Here is an 11,036-nt window from a genome sequence, read left to right as displayed (position 1 = left end):
GTGGGGTCAATTAAACGCTCAAAATGGCCAGAAAAAGAGAACTTTCATCTGAAACTCGACAGTCTATTCTTGTTCTTAGAAATGAAGGCTATTCCACAAAATTGTTTGGGTGACCCCAAACTTTTGAACGGTAGTGTACATATATACCTATGTATATATATATACATATATATGTATATACATATGTATATATGTATATACATATATGTATATATAAATATATATATACATACATATATGTATATATATATATATATATATATATATATATATATATATATATATATATATATACATATGTATATACATATATGTATATATATATATATACATATGTATATACATATATGTATATATATATATATGTGTATATACATATATATATATACATATATATATATATATATATATATATATATATATATATATACAGTATGTATATATATACACTTAAATAAATATTCTAACACAGTGTTACTGTTCAAACTGTCTGTGATGTTACAGTAGCCAAAATAATATATGTGTTGAATAAAACCTCTGCCTTGTTTATAATAAATATTCAGGCCTACTATGCTACAGTATTTTAATGTTGGTAATCACGGTGGAACTTGGAGAGCCAAGTGTTTTCTAAGGTGCTACTTGGTGAAAACAGTTAGAGAACCACTGCCATACAGTAACGAGAGCCAAAGATTCGACTTCCAATAGCATTCAGTATAACCAATATTAAATTTATGTTTATGGGAATAAACTAAAGTTCATCTGCAATTCAGAAAACTTTAAGAAGATGAGGCCAAGGATGCTGACCATACCATACCACAATCAGCAAAAACCTCATTTTCCAATTTAGCACCAAAAAGCAAAACAATCATCATCAGACGTGAGAGCAAAAGTAATGAAAGGCTGTGAAATGTTTTTTTTTTTTTTCCAAATGTATTCCTCAAAATATGAAGAACATATGTTTTTTATTTCAAAAGTATAATACTTGGTTACTGTGTGGAACTACAACCAGATTATTATATCAAATAATGGCAAATAAAACCACTCTCCTGACAAAGTAAACATATTCAGTTAACCACATATTTCAACTTAAATCATCTTTTAGGATTTTTAGTTCCATTTTAGTTCCACACGACAAAATGAATACACTTTTAATAAACCTGTGACTATTTCCAAATGTGTGTATCTTGGTTATTAGTTTATGTCAAACATGTACACAGTTATAGTAGTAGAATGTTAACATACGTAAATACACATTCATAAACATATAAACCAATGGGTGACAACGTACCAAATATATCACCTGCAGGGAACGCCCCCTGGAAGTAAACGCCCACAGCGGACGTCAGAGTAGACGTTTGACCTTGGGGCAATGTCTCCCTCTGCTGGAGAGCCGAGGCAACAGCAGTTTGGAGGGAGAGGCCGCGTCCTCCAGACTCTGCTTCTCAGAAATCACCTGGAAGATGACATCATCCTTCTGGCTCAACCGTTCTAGAAACAACAAATGTAACACTTTGATCATCGGGCAGCACGGTGGAACAGGGGTTAGTGCATGTGCCTAACAATACGGAGGTCCCGAGTAGTCCTGAGTTCAATCCCGGGCTCGGGATCTTTCTGTGTGGAGTTTGCATGTTCTCCCCGTGACTGCGTGGTCTCCCTCCGGGTACTCCGGCTTCCTCCCACCTCCAAAGACATGCACCTGGGGATAGGCCCCTCCCACCTCCAAAGACATGCACCTGGGGATAGGCTCCTCCCACCTCCAAAGACATGCACTCGGGGATAGGCTCCTCCCACCTCCAAAGACATGCACCTAGGGATAGGTTGATTGGCAACACTAAATGGTCCCTAGTGTGTGAATGTGAGTGTGTTGGCCCTGTGATGAGGTGGTGACTTGTCCAGGGTGTATGCAGCTGAGCTAGGCTCCAGCACCCCCCGCGACCCCAAAAGGGACAAGCAGTAGAAAATGGATGGATGGATGGTTGATCATCAGTTATTCACTTGACACATAGTCTGGTACTATGCACCTGGCCTAAGGCAATGGTTGTAAACTTGCTGTCACTGAAGTGTAAGATTATTTTCAGCCGAGTACATCTCTAACCAAGGAAAAACCTTCTGGTTGAAAAACAAAGACGATGATACATTGCAAAAGAATTGTCATATTTTAATATTCACAGCGGGATTAACAATAATACAGTATTTAGACTAGACTGTAGACAGACATATATACACTAGTCTATTCATATTATATGCCTATCAATCTAGAGCACATAGACTCTAATCATGGCAGCACAAGAACAGGCCATAAGCACAAGAGCCATAGAGGCCAGGATCTACCAGAGTAGATCAGACCCAAGATGCAGACTGTGCAAAGAAGCCCCTGGGACAGTCCAGCACATTGTAGCAGGCTGTAAGATGCTAGCTGGATCAGTGTACATGAAGAGGCACAACCAAATAGCTGGGATAGTATACAGGAACATCTGCTACCAGTATGGAATAGAAGTACCCAAATCCCAATGGGCCATACCACAGAAGGTGGCTGAGAACAACAGGGCCAAGGTTCTGTGGGACTTCAGCTTCCAGACTGACAAACAGCTTCTGGCTGACCAACCAGACATGGTGGTGGTGGTGGACAAAGAGCAGATAGATAGATGTGGCAATCTCAGCTGACGCCAACATCAGGAAGAAGGAACACGAGAAACTTGAGAAGTACCAAGGGCTGAAAGAGCAGCTGGAACGGATGTGGAAGGTCAAGGCTAGCGTGTAGCGAATCGGTCACTGCCACTCCAATCTTCTTAATGGTGGCACCATTGCTCCAGCCATCAAAAGCAAATTTACTGCCTCCTTTTCCACCAATGAGAAAAAGTGTAGTCGACATGTTTAATGACCTGAAACAGAAATGTATTGTTGATTACTGGACTTCCTGAAGATCTGCAGAAGAGTGTGTAAGATGTATTTTCCATGTCAGTGGTTAAACAAACATCTGTTGTTTAACAACAGGACTGTAGGTCTCTACTCACCTTCCAGATACCCCAGAAACACACAAACCAAGAAAGCAGTGACAGCTTAGGTTCTGTAATGTGGAGGTTCTTCTCTAGATGGACGGCATGGCGAAGTTGGTAGAGTGGCCGTGCCAGCAATCGGAGGGTTGCTGGTTACTGGGGTTCAATCCCCACCTTCTACCATCCTAGTCACGTCCGTTGTGTCCTTGGGCAAGACACTTCACCCTTGCTCCTGATGGGTGCTGGTTAGCGCCTTGCATGGCAGCTCCCGCCATCAGTGTGTGAATGTGTGTGTGAATGGGTGAATGTGGAAATACTGTCAAAGCGCTTTGAGTACCTTGAAGGTAGAAAAGTGCTATACAAGTATAACCCATTTATCATTTATTTATTATACATGTGGCTTGCAAGGTGAAGGACTCACCTATTTATAGAAAGAGGGTGAACATGCATTAGAACTCGCATCCTATTGTTTGAGGATGAACAAAGCAGATCAGGATTTACGAATAAATTAATGAGACGGGTCTAATCATCGGATGTTCTTGTGGACTAAGAAGTTCAATACATTCTTTGTAAATTTGGTAGACTTTCTGCACAAATACAAAATAAACCAGAGTAGATGTAGAAAGAGTTATGTCAAGAACAAACTATGTAACATCTAAGACCAGATGTGCATACTCACAAGTTGAAGAGTGGACAGATGATATCAGACCAGTAAGAAGTGCAGGGACTCTGTAGTCAGACCCCAGTTTTATAGGCAATGAGGTTGGTATTGCGAAATCACCTGAGATTCTTTTGAATGTGATTGGTTTGGATGGAACCCGAGGGAGAAAGTCTTAATAACTGGAACACGCAGCATCTGGGTGTGACTTCACATCAGATGTCATGTCATGTCATCTAAAGCAGATTTCTCTTTTTGATTTACAACCTAGCCAAAAAAGGTATGTAGCTAAAAAGACTATCTACAACAGGGGCCTCAAACTCAATTTACCTGGGGGCCACTGAATGCAGAAACAGGGTGAGGCTGGGCCGCAAGAAAAGATTTCTTAAAAAAAATCTAACATGCACTTTTTAATGAATTCACCATCTTTGAATGGCTTTCCCGCCCTAGCAACCATCTCACTCACCATGTAGCTAGCTTTGACTGCTGCATCGCTCTTTTCGCTTGCTTTCTTGAAGAAATCTTGTTGCCTCAGTAGACTGGTTTTAAAATTTGCAACCCGGTTCACTCTCTCATCTCCCTGGCATTTTGCATACTCCTCAGCATGTCCAGTTGTATAGTGACGTTTCAAATTGTATTCCTTGTGCACCGCAACTTTCTCTGTGCAAATAAGACACGTCGGGGTGCCTTTCAGTGCATACTTGCCAACCTTGAGACCTCCGAATTCGGGAGATGGGGGGATTTGAGGGGGGGGGGGGGGGGGGGTGGGGGGGGGGGGGGGGGGGGTTTGTAGCCTGGAAGAGTTGGGGGGGGGTGGGGGGGGGGGGGTTTGTAGCCTGGAAGAGTTAGGGCTGCAAAGGATTCTGGGTATTTGTTCTGTTGTGTTTATGTTGTGTTACAGTGTGGATGTTCTCCCGAAATGTGCTTGTCATTCTTGTTTGGTGTGGGTATGTTCACCACTGTGTTACATGGCCTTTCCTTTTAACAACACTCAGTAAAGGTTTGGGAACTGAGGAGACACATTTTTGAAGTGGAATTCTTTCCCATTCTTGCTTGATGTACAGCTTAAGTTGTTCAACAGTCCGGGGGTCTCCATCGTGCTATTTTAGGCTTCGTAATGCGCCACACATTTTCAATGGGAGACAGGTCTGGACTACAGGCAGGCCAGTCTAGTACCCTCACTCTTTTACTATGAAGCCACGTTGATGTAACACGTGGCTTGGCATTGTCTTGCTGAAATAAGCAGGGGCGTCCATGGTAACGTTGCTTGGATGGCAACATATGTTGCTCCAAAACCTGTATGTACCTTTCAGCATTAATGGTGCCTTCACAGATGTGTAAGTTACCCATTTCTTGGGCACTAATACACCCCCATACCATCACACATGCTGGCTTTTACACTTTGCGCCTATAACAATCCGGATGGTTCTTTTCCTCTTTGGTCCGGAGGACACGACGTCCACAGTTTCCAAAAACAATTTTAAATGTGAACTCGTCAGACCACAGAACACTTTTCCACTTTGTATCAGTCCATCTTAGATGAGCTCAGGCCCAGCGAAGCCGACGGCGTTTCTGGGTGTTGTTGATAAACGGTTTTCGCCTTGCATAGGAGAGTTTTAACTTGCACTTACAGATGTAGCGATCAACTGTACTTACTGACAGTGGGTTTCTGAAGTGTTCCTGAGCCCATGTGGTGATATCCTTTACAAACTGATGTCGCTTGTAGATGCAGTACAGCCTGAGGGATCAAAGGTCACGGGCTTAGCTGCTGACGTGCAGTGATTTCTCCAGATTCTCTGAACCCTTTGATGATATTACGGAGCGTAGATGGTGAAATCCCTAAATTCCTTGCAATAGCTGGTTGAGAAAGGTTTTTCTTAAACTGTTCAACAATTTGCTCAGGCATTTGTTGACAAAGTGGTGACCCTCACCCCATCCTCGTTTGTGAATGACTGAGCATTTCATGTAATCTACTTTTATACCCAATCATGGCACCCACCTGTTCCCAATTTGCCTGCACACCTGTGGGATGTTCCAAATAAGTGTTTGATGAGCATTCCTCAACTTTATCAGTATTTATTGCCACCTTTCCCAACTTTTTTGTCACGTGCTGCTGGCATCAAATTCTAAAGTTAATGATTATTTGCAAAAAAAAAAAAAGTTTATCAGTTTGAACATCAATTATGTTGTTTTTGTAGCATATTCAACTGAAAATGGGTTGAAAATTATTTGCAAATCATTGTATTCCGTTTATATTTACAATTTCCTAACTCATATGGAAACGGGGTTTGTAGATTGACTGGTAAATTGAGAGCTTTGCCTTCCGGCTCAGCTCCTTCTTCACCACAACGGATCGATACAGCGTCCGCATTACTGAAGACGCCGCACCGATCCGCCTGTCGATCTCACCATCCACTCTTCCCTCACTCGTGAACAAGACTCCCAGGTACTTGAACTCCTTCACTTGGGGCAGGGTCTCCTCCCCAACCCAGTTGATGTTTGTAGATGATGGATTCCATCTAATATACCGAAAACATGGTCTGATTACAAGAACATTTGAAAAAGAAAATGACTTTTTACTCAACATTTGGCCGGGCGAATGAACTGAACGTTTATTTTGCCAACAACGAGCAGACACTGGCAAGTTCTTTTAGTCTGATTATGCGTCAACCAGCTGAAGAATAAATGCAAACAAAAACGCTTTTTCAGCAGTTTCACAAAGTGTAATGATCCAATTAAGAAGAGCGTTGGTTGGTTTTGCATTGATTGATTGATTGATTGATTGAGACTTTTATTAGTAGGTTGCACAGTGAAGTACATATTCTGTACAATTGACCACTAAATGGTAACACCCCAATAAGTTTTTCAACTTGTTTAAGTCGGGGTCCACTTAAATTGATTCATGATACAGATATATACTATCATATATACTATCATCATAATACAGTCATCACACAAGATAATCACAATGAATTATTTACATTATTTACAATCAGGGGTGTGGAGGGGGGGGTTAGGATATGGACATCAAGTAGTGGACATAGAGAGAGAGAGAGAGAGAGAGAGAGAGAGAGAGAGAGAGAGAGAGAGAGAGAGAGAGAGAGAGAGAGAGAGAGAGAGAGAGAGAGATCAGAAGGCATAAGAAAAAGTATCCGCATTTGATTGTTTACATTTGATTGTTAGCAATCTGGGGAGGGTGTTAGTTTAGGGTTGTAGCTGCCTGGAGGTGAACTTTTATTGCGGTTTTGAAGGAGGATAGAGATGCCCTTTCTTTTATACCTGTTGGGAGCGCATTCCACATTGATGTGGCATAGAAAGAGAATGAGTTAAGACCTTTGTTAGTTCGGAATTTGGGTTTAACGTGGTTAGTGGAGCTCCTCCTGGTGTTGTGGTTATGGCGGTCATTTACGTTAAGGAAATGGTTTGACATGTACTTCGGTATCAGGGAGGTGTAGCGGATTTTATAGACTAGGCTCAGTGCAAGTTGTTTAACTCTGTCCTCCACCTTGAGCCAGCCCACTTTAGAGAAGTGGGTAGGAGTGAGGTGGGATCTGGGGTGGAGGTCTAGCAGTAACCTGACTAGCTTGTTCTGAGATGTTTGGAGTTTAGATTTGAGGGTTTTGGAGGTGCTAGGGTACCAGGAGGTGCATGCGTAATCGAAAAAGGGTTGAACGAGAGTTCCCGCCAGAATCCTCAAGGTGCTTTTGTTGACCAGAGAGGAGATTCTGTAGAGAAATCTCGTTCGTTGGTTAACCTTTCTGATGACCTTGGTTGCCATTTTATCACAGGAAAGGTTAGCCTCTAGAATGGAACCTAGGTAGGTGACCTCATCTTTCCTGGTGATAACAATGTCAGGTTTCTTTAGCTTTTTTTCCAGGACTCAGTATGAACAACATTGGAAGAAGAAAGTGAACATGGGTAGGAGGAGGAAAGAAAGAAAGAATCGTAACCTTTAGTTTCTTTGCTTGAACACCATCTTTAGCGGGAGACACACATGAAGACAATCGGGTTGTTTCTGTCATGATTTTCCCCTTTCCAACAACATATTCTGTCTTGCACTGCAGGTGCATCAGAGCCAGAACAAACAGGCTCACAACTGTCACCATCTTCAACTCAAACTTGTAATAAATAATTCACCCCTCTACAATATCCTACCCTAATACCTTACTGTGCAATATTACCCTTCGAGGGCAATACTTCCGACACTGATTGTTATTATTATATTACTCTGGTACTTTTGTTTTGTTCTGTATATTGTACAGTATTTTGTATATTGTACAGGATGCTTTATTGTAGTATATAGTAGTCTGTTTATTTCTATTCTTTATTACTACTTGTGTGATTTATTTTTATTCCATATTTGTTTGCACTGCCGCACCTTAAATTGGAGTCCTTAATCTCGTTGTATGCAAATATAATGACAATAAAGTCCATTCTATTCTATTCTATAAAGGTTGTGCCGAGGTCTGAGAGTACATTTCCCAATAATTGGCCATTAAACGAGTTGGGCCGACAATCGTTAATATTTACCACCAAAACTCTTGATGTCTGAGCGAAAGCCGACTCTTCACAAATCTTCGTGAATTGTTACAAAGTACAGAAAGTAACCCATGAAGAAGTAAAAAAAAAACATTGGGGCTACGTTATTGAGAACTAATCATCTCTAGTTCATTCAGTAGATTTTATAGTTTTTTTTAGTTTGTCCTTTTTCAGCCAAATATAGTCCCAAGACCAGTATCAGTATGTCCTATTCTACGTGTTCTAAGAATCTGCTGAGTGCTATGTTTCATGTTCTTTGATTTCGACTTTGAGGTGGGCGATACTGGGAATTGTTTTCTATCGATCCAATACCAAGTAAACAGGGCTAAAATGTCTGATACTGATCCCGACAATATCAATCACTGAATGATTTTGTTAACTTGCCTTTAGTCACTGTAAATTCCGGACTATAATCCGCAAACTTTTTCCTACAATTCGAACCTTGTGGCTTATTGTAAGAGTATTGTAGCTAGTTGATGGATTTGTTCTTCGCTGTCGGCCATACTGCAAATAGTTTGAAAAAAAAATGTAATTGTTTGTGCTACGGCGCCATCTTTTGGACGAGTGCACTCACTGCAGGTGCTGCATTGCTTCCTTCTGTTTAGACCAGGGGTCGGCAACCTTTACCACTCAAAGAGCCATTTTCGCAAGTTTCACACATTAAAGAAAGAAATGGGAGCCACAAAAAAAAATTTTAAATTTAAAATGAAAAACACCGCATACAAAGCTTACATGCTTTGTGCTATGTTAACCAGGGGTCTCAGACACACGCACCGGCACGCGCTTTAATGTGGAAATTTGATGTTTGTGCAGCCCGCGAGTTTTGAATGAATGTCACTTGATAGCGTCACACTTGCCAACCCTCTCATTTTTCCCGGGAGACTCACGAACATCAGAGCGTGATGACACTGCATTTGGCGCCCTCTACAGTCTGCCCAATCAGTGTACCTGCTCGACCATAAGTGGAATGCAGCTTTAACTTGCTCACGTAAGAGACAGCAAGGCTACTACCTCAGCAGCCACACATCTTACACTGACGGTACCAATACCCAGAATCCCCTGCAGCCCTAACTCTTCCGCTCAACCAACGCACGGAGAGGGGGGGGGTTGATGTGTGGGGGGATTTGGTGGTAGCGGGGGTGTATAATGTAGACCGGAAGAGTTAGGGCTGCATGGGATTCTGGGTAATGGTTGTGTTGTGTTTATGTTGTGTTACAGTGGGATGTTCTCCAGAAATGTGTTTTTCATTCTTTTTTGGTGTGGGTTCACAGTGTGGCGCATATTTGTAACGTAACAATGTTAAAGTTGTTTGATACGGCTACCGTCAGTGTAAGCTGTGTGGCTGATGAGTAAGTATGCTTTGCTGTCTCCCACGTGTGCAAGTAATAACAACATGCAACATGCGGCTGGACTGACACGCTGTATGTAAATGCTATAAGGACAAGTACTGCAGTGCAATGAGGGCACACCCTTTATATAGTAATTAGAGTGTAAATAGGATTATTTTTCCCTGGGAGTAATCTATGAGAGACACTGAGATCCATAAGTCTCCTGGGAAAATCGAGGGGGTCGGCATGCATGTAGCTGAGCCGCATCAGAGTGGTCAAGGAGCCGCATGCGGCTCCGGAGCCGCGGGTTGCCGACCCCTGGTTTAGACCGAGCTTTCAGAGGTGCCGTCCCGTCTTCTAGCCGCCCGTAGCATTTCTTCACATATCAATTTTTCATTCTTTACGCCAAGCAACTTTTGTAAGTTTTACAATAACAAAATAAATGTCTCATTTACTAACCCGTCCCATGTGGTATGTCTGTAGGAGTGTATCATGCATATTTGTACGTGCTATCTTAATGTAATGAAGCTGGCTTTGTTAGCATTAGCCAATATGCTAACACATTTACAAGTGTCTAAGTATTACAAACTTACACGCGGTATTCTTTTTGTATAGTTTCAGTTATTGAGTCTGTTTAGCAGATTAGAGAGCTAGCTTTTGCAGCTAGAGGGTCCATGACGATGACTTCTGTTTTGTTTGATCAGCCGTTTTACAGACACCGTTTGGAAACAAAGGTATGTAAATAAATATTTACAAAATATTTCTAAGTAAATAACTAATTTGGCAACATATGTATATGTGTCCTATTATTGTTAATAAGTATTATTAACTTACAATGGCTTTCTTTTTGTATTGTTTCAGTTTCGTAAATTCACCAAAACGTCACCGCGGAGTTACCGAGTCTGTTTAGCTGGTTGGAGAGCTCGCTACTGCAGCTATTGGGTCCATGACCATTACTTCTGTTTTGTTTGATCAGCCGTTGTACTACCCTGTTACAGGCATCGTTCGGAAACAAAGTATGTAACTAAACATATACAAAATATTGCTGTTTAAATACCTCTTTCACGATGTATATACTGTATCTGCGGCTTATATTCCGGGAAATAGGGTAGTTGCTTATGACTGTGATAACGCAGAAAACATTTTATTTAAATAAAAATGTTTTTATATTTGCAACTATACAAAAGTGTACAATTGATCAAAAATAATTTCCTTGCATTTATTTCAATATGCATCATAACAAAAACGGTAATAATAATAAAAAAATGGATAGCTACAAAGACATGCACCTGAGGATAGGTTGATTGGCAACCTAGTGTGTGAATGTGAGTGTGAATGTTGTCTGTCTATCTGTGTTGGCCCTGCGATGAGGTGGCGACTTGTCCAGGGTGTACCCCGCCTTCCGCCCGAATGCAGCTGAGATAGGCTCCAGCACCCCCCGCGACCCCTAACGGGACAAGCGGTAGAAAATGGATGGATGGATGTTGATAGTCCAACTCATACTGACTGGTATAC

General features: G+C 41.5%; 1 protein-coding gene across 1 annotated transcript in view; it reads right to left on the bottom strand.

Moving 5' to 3' along the window:
* Positions 1-2,295: 2,295 nt before the first annotated feature.
* Positions 2,296-11,036, bottom strand: part of LOC133635041 (rho guanine nucleotide exchange factor 18-like) — a 129,681-nt gene continuing 120,940 nt past the window's right edge. Inside the window, exon 33 of the transcript XR_009822010.1 lies at positions 2,296-2,882. The gene's annotated coding sequence lies outside the window, so the exon portion shown is untranslated. The remainder of the gene's footprint in view (positions 2,883-11,036) is intronic.

Source organism: Entelurus aequoreus, linkage group LG19 (assembly GCF_033978785.1).
Source record: "Entelurus aequoreus isolate RoL-2023_Sb linkage group LG19, RoL_Eaeq_v1.1, whole genome shotgun sequence".
In the NCBI taxonomy this organism is placed as follows: Eukaryota; Metazoa; Chordata; class Actinopteri; order Syngnathiformes; family Syngnathidae; genus Entelurus; species Entelurus aequoreus.
The sequence above is the reverse complement of the archived record's forward strand: the minus strand, read 5'-3'. Positions and strand labels throughout refer to the sequence as shown.